This window comes from Leptonychotes weddellii, chromosome 9 (assembly GCF_054177405.1).
Source record: "Leptonychotes weddellii isolate Sample4059 chromosome 9, ASM5417740v2, whole genome shotgun sequence".
In the NCBI taxonomy this organism is placed as follows: domain Eukaryota; kingdom Metazoa; phylum Chordata; class Mammalia; order Carnivora; family Phocidae; genus Leptonychotes; species Leptonychotes weddellii.
Window position 1 is genome coordinate 62609905 of NC_138377.1, and position 9608 is coordinate 62619512.

At 36.1% G+C, this 9608-nt stretch overlaps 1 non-coding gene across 1 annotated transcript; it reads left to right on the forward strand.

Moving 5' to 3' along the window:
- The first annotated feature begins 7181 nt into the window (after positions 1-7181).
- On the forward strand, positions 7182-7285 carry LOC115941015 (U6 spliceosomal RNA). The gene has a single exon (XR_004075739.1). It is a non-coding gene; the product is annotated as a U6 spliceosomal RNA (small nuclear RNA).
- The last annotated feature ends 2323 nt before the right edge of the window (positions 7286-9608 follow it).

Sequence of the window (9608 nt, forward strand, 5' to 3'; positions counted from 1 at the left end):
CATCTTCCTTTCTGTCTCTATAAATCTGACGACTTCTAGGTACCTCACATAAGTGGGATCATGCAATATTTGTACTTTTGTGATTGGCTTATTTCACTTAACATCAGTCAGCATAATTAACACTAGCTATTGCAGCAGACAAACCAGAAACCTTCACTACCTGACATATGACAGTTACTTTCTCACTCATACAGAGACCAGTAGGAGTCAGGGGATCCTCCTACATCTTAGGGTTATGCCCTTCAGAAAACGTGGACTCTAAGGTGATTGTGGGAGGGGAAATAAGGAATGGAGTAGACATCAAGACTCCTAACTGCTTTGGTTGGCCCTGAAGCAACCCCTGGCACGCCTTCTTGTAGTCCATTGGCTTAGCTTAGTTATATAGCACTAATCCATCTGGAGTGGAGGCTGGGAAATATAGGGGAACCCATGGAATTTAGGGGGCACTGACTTTGTGAGACATGTTTTATGAAGCACCATAGTGACTGTTATGACTTTGTTAACTTAATGTTTATTAAGTGGAGCACAGGATGCTGGCCAGTAAGTTGCAGTTCAGTAACAGACCACACGAGAAGCTGAAATAGAAAAGTTTATTACTCACAAGTCATGGAGGAAGGACAACTCGAAGGGCTGCATGGGGACATCAAGGCAGAGTGCAGAGAGAAGGCAGGACCTGGGGCTCATGTCTTTATTAGGGTGAGTGGGTAGAGTACTTTGGGGTTTCCCAGCTAGGTCTGGATTGATCAGTTCAAATCAAAGAGTTGGGTTTTGGTAAGCCCCACGGCAGTATTATCTAAGGGATGCATAAGGCATATGAGTGCTGGGAGGTAGGGGAGACTGTTGCAGTCACATCAGGAACTTGCATTTGCTTGTGATTCTGATGCTGCTATCCAGGACAAGAGCTTGCAGGAGAGGCTAATGTCAGTTTCAAGTCCCTACAGACTGCTTGGCTAAACAAAATGGATGTCGAGGCAGCAATTCTATGGATTAGTTTAGCTAAACTCTCAACACTATTTGAAAAATAATGATAAATATATGTGCATGATTTATTTAGTCCACAAAACTGGTGGACATAGGAATTCATAAATCTCTTGCAATAACTGTGTGGTGTGCCTCAGGATTTTGTGGACAAGATAGATTTCTAGTATTCATCATTAATCAGAACAATACTGTAATTTTAACTAGCAGATAATTAGAAGCATAGAACTTAGGACAATTTAATTTCCAGATAAGACCAGCACTGATATCAACAGATGAATGTATTTGTTGTTTTTAAAGTTCTCCAGAGAGAACATTAGTGGTGACATTTTCTCCCATAGCCACTCCTGTGATGAACTTAATTTCAGTTATTTTGATGTGGGATTTTGGAATTATTCCTTACTGTGTATTCTTTATTGCCTCTATTGTGCAATAAATTAAGCTTACCACTTTGATTTGAAATTTCCATGTTGATATAGTTGTTTTGACTAATTGATCGCGCCTTGAAGTTTTTTTTAATTAAAGGGATATTCATGAATTCTTATGTATACAACTGACTTAAATTCAGTTCAAAAGCCTATGACATATTAAATATTCAATAATGTATGCTTTATACCTTATGTTTCACTGTCCATAATAATTACGTGAAGACTATGCCTGCATTGTACCAAAACACTCAATTAAAAAGTGCTAAGGCTATGAAACTGATTGTTTAGCATCACACACATAGACAAACTAAAAAAGAGTTGTTTGAGTGACTCCAACTTATAAAAACTACTGAATTCCATCAAAACATATTATATATTGAAACACAGTGACAGCGCATAACACTATTGCCTTATGCTTTATTACAATGGCTAATTTTAGCCCCTAACATAGTTTCTGGTGGCCTTGTCTAACACGTTTGAGAAAAATAGATATTACTTTCCACCTTGCTGTGAACTCACTTGGGAAGCCTCAATTCCTTTTTCAAAATAGAGCCAATAACCACTTATTTCAAAAATATATTTTTGGCAACGACTGGAATTTATTTGAAACTATATTTCTACAGTAAGCATGAGGATCATCTTGCATTATCAGGTGTTCTTATGCATTTTGAACATACTTAAACTTATATATAATCTTTAATTAATACTAGATCAGGTCTTTATAAAATTATAATCCAGAGTTATGATTTACAAATCACTCAATTTTTTTGATATTAAATTCGGAGAGTGAATACCCATAATGGATGAGATGTATGCAGGGTTAGTCACAGAAGGTTTGCATAGAGGTAAAGATGTCTAGAAGATTCTCCAACATAAGGGAATATGGGGATCCAGACTTCCTAAGAGAAAGAGGAATAATAAAGTCATAGTTTTGACCAAATATATATGGATGAAGGAAAGAACAGAGTTCTATTGTATGATCTATTATAGGAGTTCTAATTACAATATGAAAGCTCTGTAGCTCTCATAGATTATTTTAAAAATGCATTTCTCAGCCAAAACTAAGCATTTTGGTTTCCAGTACATTCATTTTTGTCCTCCTTTCAGTTAGGCTGGCTCATGCTCATTTATTCACTTTTATCATTAAAGAAAAGAGAGCAAAATGACATCTCTCAATTTATGCAAAAGCCAGTGGTAGGAAAAAAATACTAAAATTCTTAGTCCATTAGCTTTCAGTTTGGGTCATCGCCAGCAAAAACACCCTATGTTCTTTATATCAAGTTATTTAAAATTCTTCCTTGGTGTTTTTCCTTAGGAATGTGTTGTTTTCCCAATACACTATTTTTTTTTTTTGCTAGAGAAAAATATGAATTAATTTCTTGCAAGTTCTGTGCATCGTTCCACTTTCATTTATATTAAATGCAGTCTATAAATCCTGCAGGTTTGTTTTGGATTGTTTATGGAAATATACTGGGAAGGAAAGGATGATTGCTAAGCTGGATTTCCGTAATGGAGTAATCAGATACTTTATCATAGAGTTCATTTTATTCCTTATTTATGATTTATAGTTGTTTCTTTAACTGCCTGCAAGGTACATGAAGGAGCATAAGCCAGAAAACTATGAAAACATACATAAATATTTATTCAAATGTGTTATTTTTCACCTGATAACCATGTTTTTTTTTTTTAAGTTTTCTGTATTGGAGCATATTTTTCAAAGCAACTCACTCAAGTTTCTTCTGTTTTGTTTTGCTTTTATTTGTTTTTGCAAATTAGTAGGGAAGAAACAAAAGTTTTATTCTCCCAGAAGTTGCACTCACTGCAACTTTATCACACCCTAAGCTGAAAAGCATGAGGATGTGATAATAATGCTGTTACTATTGTTTCCCAAGGAGCACAGGTGAGAGGCAAAGCAAGCAGACAATCAGGTCACACTCCAGTCTCACCTTCTACATAATCTGAAGCATAAAAAGAGCTTTGCACAGATCTGGAATTTATAATACCATTCTCAAAAGTCTGTGTGTGTAGGCGGGGGGTGTAGTGTGTGTGCACACACATGCCCACCTTTTATTCCTTAACAATCTCTCTAGGGATATTAATATTATGCCTAAACAATGGATTGGAAAGTAAAAAATTCGAACAGCTGCAAACACTAAATAACTGCTTTGACTCCAGTGCACCAGTTTTACTGGATTCATCATTGTTTTAATGTTGCTAGTATGAGCCAGAATAAGGAAATCTGTGGGCCCAGTGATAAGCCCAAACATCCCTCTCTCATTGATATCAAATGCAGACACTATGAAAGGTATATTAGTAACACTTATTCCAGACATCAGCTGGGTGGCTGTGTTAACAGTAGTAGTAAAGTGCTTGGGTTCTAGAGTCAGAACGCTGTGCTTCACATTATGGCTCTGCTCCTCTCTAGCTGTGATCCTATGTGAGTTACTTAACCTTTCTGGGACTCAATTTCCTCCTCTGTAAAATGTGAGTATTCTATCCTAGTTTTGCTGTTGGGATTATACGTACTAAACCATTCAACTATAAAATGTGTTAAAGAGCTTAGTACAATACTAAACACTTAGTACTCAGTAAAATTAGCTAACATTTGTATGTAATGTCTCACTAAAGATTTTACAGTTGACTGACATCAGTCATTATGTCTTTAATGAATATTAAAGCTGGGTATCCAATAATTACGTCTCAAAGAACAATGAGTCCATTCACATTGAAGACACACTGAAGGTGCTTTAAAGATGATAGACTATAGGGCGCCTGGGTAGCTCAGTTGGTTAAGCGACTGCCTTCGGCTCAGGTCATGATCCCGGAGTCCTGGGATCAAGTCCCACATCGGGTCTTACCTTATCTAAGGCAGAAACCTAGCTTGGCTCAGGGCAGACTCATTGTATGGGACAGACAGCTTATGAAATCTTTGTGACAGAAATCCCAAATTATATTATACATCAATTCATTTAACAACCAGAATTCCAAGGGAATGGAATTTGTTGGTTGTTTTTTGTTTGTTTGTTTGTTTTTGTTTTTAGAATGTTAAATGTATAATGCTTGAGTATCCACTGCTTAATATTTGTTATTTGGCTTTGAATGATGTATTTAATGGATGCCCATTTTCATGGAAACATGATCTGAGAGTATATATTTCAACACCGACAGCAGCAGCAGGAGCAGCAAAACAATTCCAGAGAGAGTTTGTATTCCCCAATACATGTGGACGTCAATAGCTTCATTTATTTGTTTGTCTACTTATTCATTAATTTGTTCATTTATTCATTCATTTATTTATGCATGCATACATGTGAGCAACCAAGCAATCTGGTCAAAGTCATTCTGTATTTTATGATGGTTGAGATTATAATCAGACTTTTCCATGGTAATAGTCAACACTAAAACTTAGCAGAGTGGCATCTATTTTCTAAGATAAGGGTAATAAACACTTTTGAACATGCAAGAGATCCGATAATATAATTACCATGAGGCCTTACTGAAGACTCTACTGGAGGCTGATATTCAGGCAATAAAGAGATGAGTAGAAAAACTACGGAGAAAGGTTGGTGTAGAACATTAGGAGTGTAGGGCTAAGAATGTAAGGCTCTGATTGCAGGGCTACCATCAGAAGACTAAGTATTAAGATTTCAGGACTAATAGGCAGACCGATGTGGGAGTTCTGAAAAATCTAATAACAGAAGTAGAAAGATCTTTTAATCTGCTAAAATTGATGGTAAAGGAGAGAGGAAATGGGATTGCAGAAAATCATTCTATATACTAACTTAATTACTGTTCATATAACATTTTGAAAGGAGCTATGTAAGTAAATAAGTGGACAATTCTAATAAACCACTGCATTGGTAACTGTGTTGGGAAACAGTATAAATTATAACTTATATAAAGGGCAATTTAGTAATATATAGCAAAGATTTAAAAAGACACATATTCCTTGACTTAGAAATTCCATTCAAAAATTTATCCTGTAAACTCCAACATGGGTGAAATGATATATATACAGTTAATTATTGTAGCATCATTTGTAAGTGAAAGATTAAAAACACCAAAATGTCTATCAGTAAGGTACCAATGAAATAAAAATGTAAAAGCACCCATTGGAGAGGCAAAGAAGGGTAGGAAATCGTATGTGCTGATAAGGATAGGAAATTGTATGTGCTGAAATGATGTCCAAGGTAGAGTAAATGAAAAACGGAAATGAGAAGAAGAGTTCATGCTACCATTTGAAAAAAAAATGTAAAAAATGCTTGTATGCATATTAAATATCTCTAGATGCATACCTAAAAACTTCATAGCAATTTACTTTAAAGGGGAGAACTGGGTGTTAGGATTAGAGGTGGGGAGGGAAGTTCATTTTAGACCTTCTTTAGACCTCATTTTTAAAGGTTGTAGCATTAGTATTTATTACATTTAAAAATGAACTAAATGTAAATAAAAGAAAAACAAGAAGTATTCATCTCTGTCATTTGTGACCTCAGTGAAAATGGCTCGTCGGAATGGTTTGAATGGAGTAGATTGAGAGGAAAATGGGGGTTGAGGAATTAGAGAAAGGACAATAGACACATGGACATCTTGTCAATAGGTTTATTTGTGCTTAAAGTTATACATGAGGGCAATAGAGTTATAGGTAATAGATAAAGATAGACCGTAAGATAAATATAGATAATGGAAAAGATTGATAATACCCCAATATATTTTCATGGTAATGGGGGATGATCCAGTATCTAGGATGTAAATTTTACCCAAAATAATGACTTTGGTTTTGAAACATTAGATTTTTTTTTTTCTGATAGGAATTATATATAAGGACTTACTCTCTATTAAGGCCACTCCTCCTTGGTGGCAATAGGAACACTTTATCTGTATCTATTTCTTTTTTTTTTTTTTGCATTTTTAAAATTTTACTATGTTATGTTAATCACCATACATTACATCATTAGTTTTTGATGTAGTGTTCCATGATTCATTGTTTGCGTATAACACCCAGTGCTCCATTCAGTACATGCCCTCTTTTATCTGTATCTATTTCTGTAAAGAAAGGGGGCAGAGAGGATAACTGAGTAGATGGAACAAAGCCACATGATCATGGGAAAAGGCAGTCCTGGTGGGGCTGGCAGGTAGCATGGTATATTATCTCTACCCTCCTGGTCTTGTTACTTTCAGAAACCACCAATATTCTTAGTATGTGGTGCTTGGGAGAGCTGAAGGGAGGAGCAAGTGACAGGATATTCTGTAGGTCTAGCCCTACAGAACAAATGGAATATTGTTATTGTGTGAAAAGAGAGAGATGGAAAAGAGTTATGAAATATTCCCATTTCAAGATCTACAATTATGTGGAGATTTATTTTGCCTTCCATTCCAATACATATTCTACTTTTGTAGTTTATCTGTAACTTTGGGGAAAATTTATTTTGTTTATTGCATCTGCCTCTCACCTCCTGCTCACGCTGCGGTTCACACCCAACCCAAGCTCTGGCCACCTACACCCAAATGTCTTCTCTCTTCCTATCCTTGTTTGATGTACTATTCTATGGCTTTCTATTTCCATCAGGTGAAAATTATTCCACTTTCTCACCAATGGGCTCTCTACCTTCTTCTGCTCCAACTTCATTTTTTAGAGCTCTCAATTGACAATACAGACAAGTAGGTGGAGTTATTGCATATTGTTTTGGTAGATGAATGACTAGAAATTCTAGCACCTACAACAGGGGCCTGTGAGTTGAACACAGGGTCAGCCAATGTTATTTAAAATAATGAATAGTGCTCACTTCGGCAGCACGTATACTAAAATTGGAACAATACAGAGATTAGCATGGCCCCTGCACAAGGATGACATGTACAGTAATGAATAATACAATTTCAAGAGAAGTAGATTTTGGTTTAATTTAAGGCAGCTCTTTTAACAGAGCTGCCCAATGCAGAACAGACCAGACTTTTCTTTCAAAATACACAGGGTTTTCGTTCGGGTCACCTAACTCCCAGTTTGTTACAGTGGGATTTCTTCTTTAGATAGGCAGTTGGTCTGAAGATGTCTAAAATCTTTCTAAATCTTAACAGTTTATGATCATTGGATTCATTCTCTACTTATCATTGAAGCCCATTCTTATGTCTGCATTGCTTGTGAAGAAGTCGACTTACTTGTAGGAGAGTGATTCACTTTTTAATAAGATACTAGTTCTATATAAAAATCAAAATAATTTCGTCTTTAAAAAAGTCAAACTGCCTAGGTATTCAACCAGCTTTTGCCAGAGGGGTTTTTTTGAAATGAGCTGAGACAGAGGCACATGACTGCACAGGGCCTCTAGCACAGCAAGGGCAACCAAGATAAGAGACAACTTGCACAGCTGTGCAAAAGAAGGGAGAGGTACTGGTTCCAGACCTGCTCCAGAGAGAAGCTCAAAGGTACTCAGCACTGGCAGAACAAAGAACCTCAGGAGGGAAGCTTTGCTCCAAAAGAGAGGTTTTTGCTTCAGGAGAAGACTGTGCTAGGAAAAGGAGACTGACTGTTTGAAACTCAAAAAAAAAAAAGAAGAAGCTGATCTCATGGCTCTGAGCAAAATAGTGAGTAGAAAAGAAATATTAACTTGAATCCAGCTGAGAGACATGGATCAAAGTAAACCTGCATATCTAGGAAGAGAAATGACTGTTTCTTGTACTTATCTTTCGCCTGATTTTCCTTTGTTTTTATTTTGTATTTTTCTATTATTTACAGTTGATAAATATGCTTTGAAACTATGAGCCTTTTTTTGTTTTTTCTGTATCATTCATATTTAATTCTAGGAACATTTATGGAATGTCTCTTATAGAGTAGACACTATATAAGGTGCTACAGTTTAGAAATAACAGGGCATGGCTCCTTCCCATATGGGAGCTTGATGGGATAGCCACACAAGTCATAGTAATAGCAGGGAGTGGTTAAAAAGTAATAGGTTTTGGAATAAGATGGGCTAGAATTTAAATTCTGATTATATCACTTCTTATCTATAAGGACAAAGAAAAGTAAAATGAATTCTAATCTTCAGTTCTCTTATCTGTAAAATGTGGATATGTCTCATGGGTTGTTTTGAAAATTAAATGAGATTATATATGTTATTGACTGAATTGGATCCCCCCATGTTTATATGTTGAAACTCTAATTCCCAGTGTAACTCCATTTGAAGATAAGGTCTTGAAGGATTAATCCATTTATTTGTGGGGAGAAAGGCAGAAGTATTTCTAGCAAAAAACATGAGGAAACATACTTGGGAGATTTCATTCACTAAACTGAATGCTAAAAGATATGGTTGGAAAGATCCAGATCTCAGTTGTAAATGTTAGGCTGCACGGGTATCTCATTTCCCTCTAGGTCCATTCTTTACTTTTTTTCTGTCTTGCTTGCTACCTCATGAGTTGACCTGTAAGGACTGTAGGTAGAGGTTCTTATGCCTTTTGGCTTTTCCAGCCAGTGGAAAGCTGCAAGAAAATACCAGAGGGAAATGGAGAAAGAGATCAAGACATATATTCCTCTGGTTTCCTCTCTGGGAGGTAGTCTCCCACTGACTCTATTCATTGATTAATAATCACTACTACATATAGGTTGACCTATTCTAAGTCTCTTTCTTCCTAGGCTCTCTTCTTTACTTTGTTGCTTTGAGCCTAAGGGTGGCAACGAATCTTCCTTTGAGACTCCCAGATTCTCACGTTGTCCCTTTGTAATTTTCCATGTCCTGTCTATACCATTGTGATTCTTTCTTTTGTAAAAACACACAAACGAAAACTGTCCTAGAGTTTTCCTGATTTGAGTATAATCTGTTTGCCTTTTAGAACTTTACTGGTAAGTATTGATTTCTGTATTAAGACTCTACTCATTAATTCATTCATTTAATCTATCATAAACATCTGTTGAGAGCTCATAAGGGTGCTGCTAAATGCTATCTCTGGTCTCAGGGAGTTTAAAGTCTGGTGTGAGATATATACAAGTAAATAGCAGTAACAAAAGAGCATAATAGATGTTAAAATGAAGAAAGTTTAAGGTGCCTAGGACTACATAGCAATGATGCCTGACCTGAACAGGATTTGAGTAACAGTATGCAATGTGAGATTGGCACAGTAGAAGATAATACAGAAATTCAGTACATAACAAGATGGTACTACATTCTAGCAATGAAAATGGATGACAGGGAGCGAAACATTGTAGATCTAGCTGTA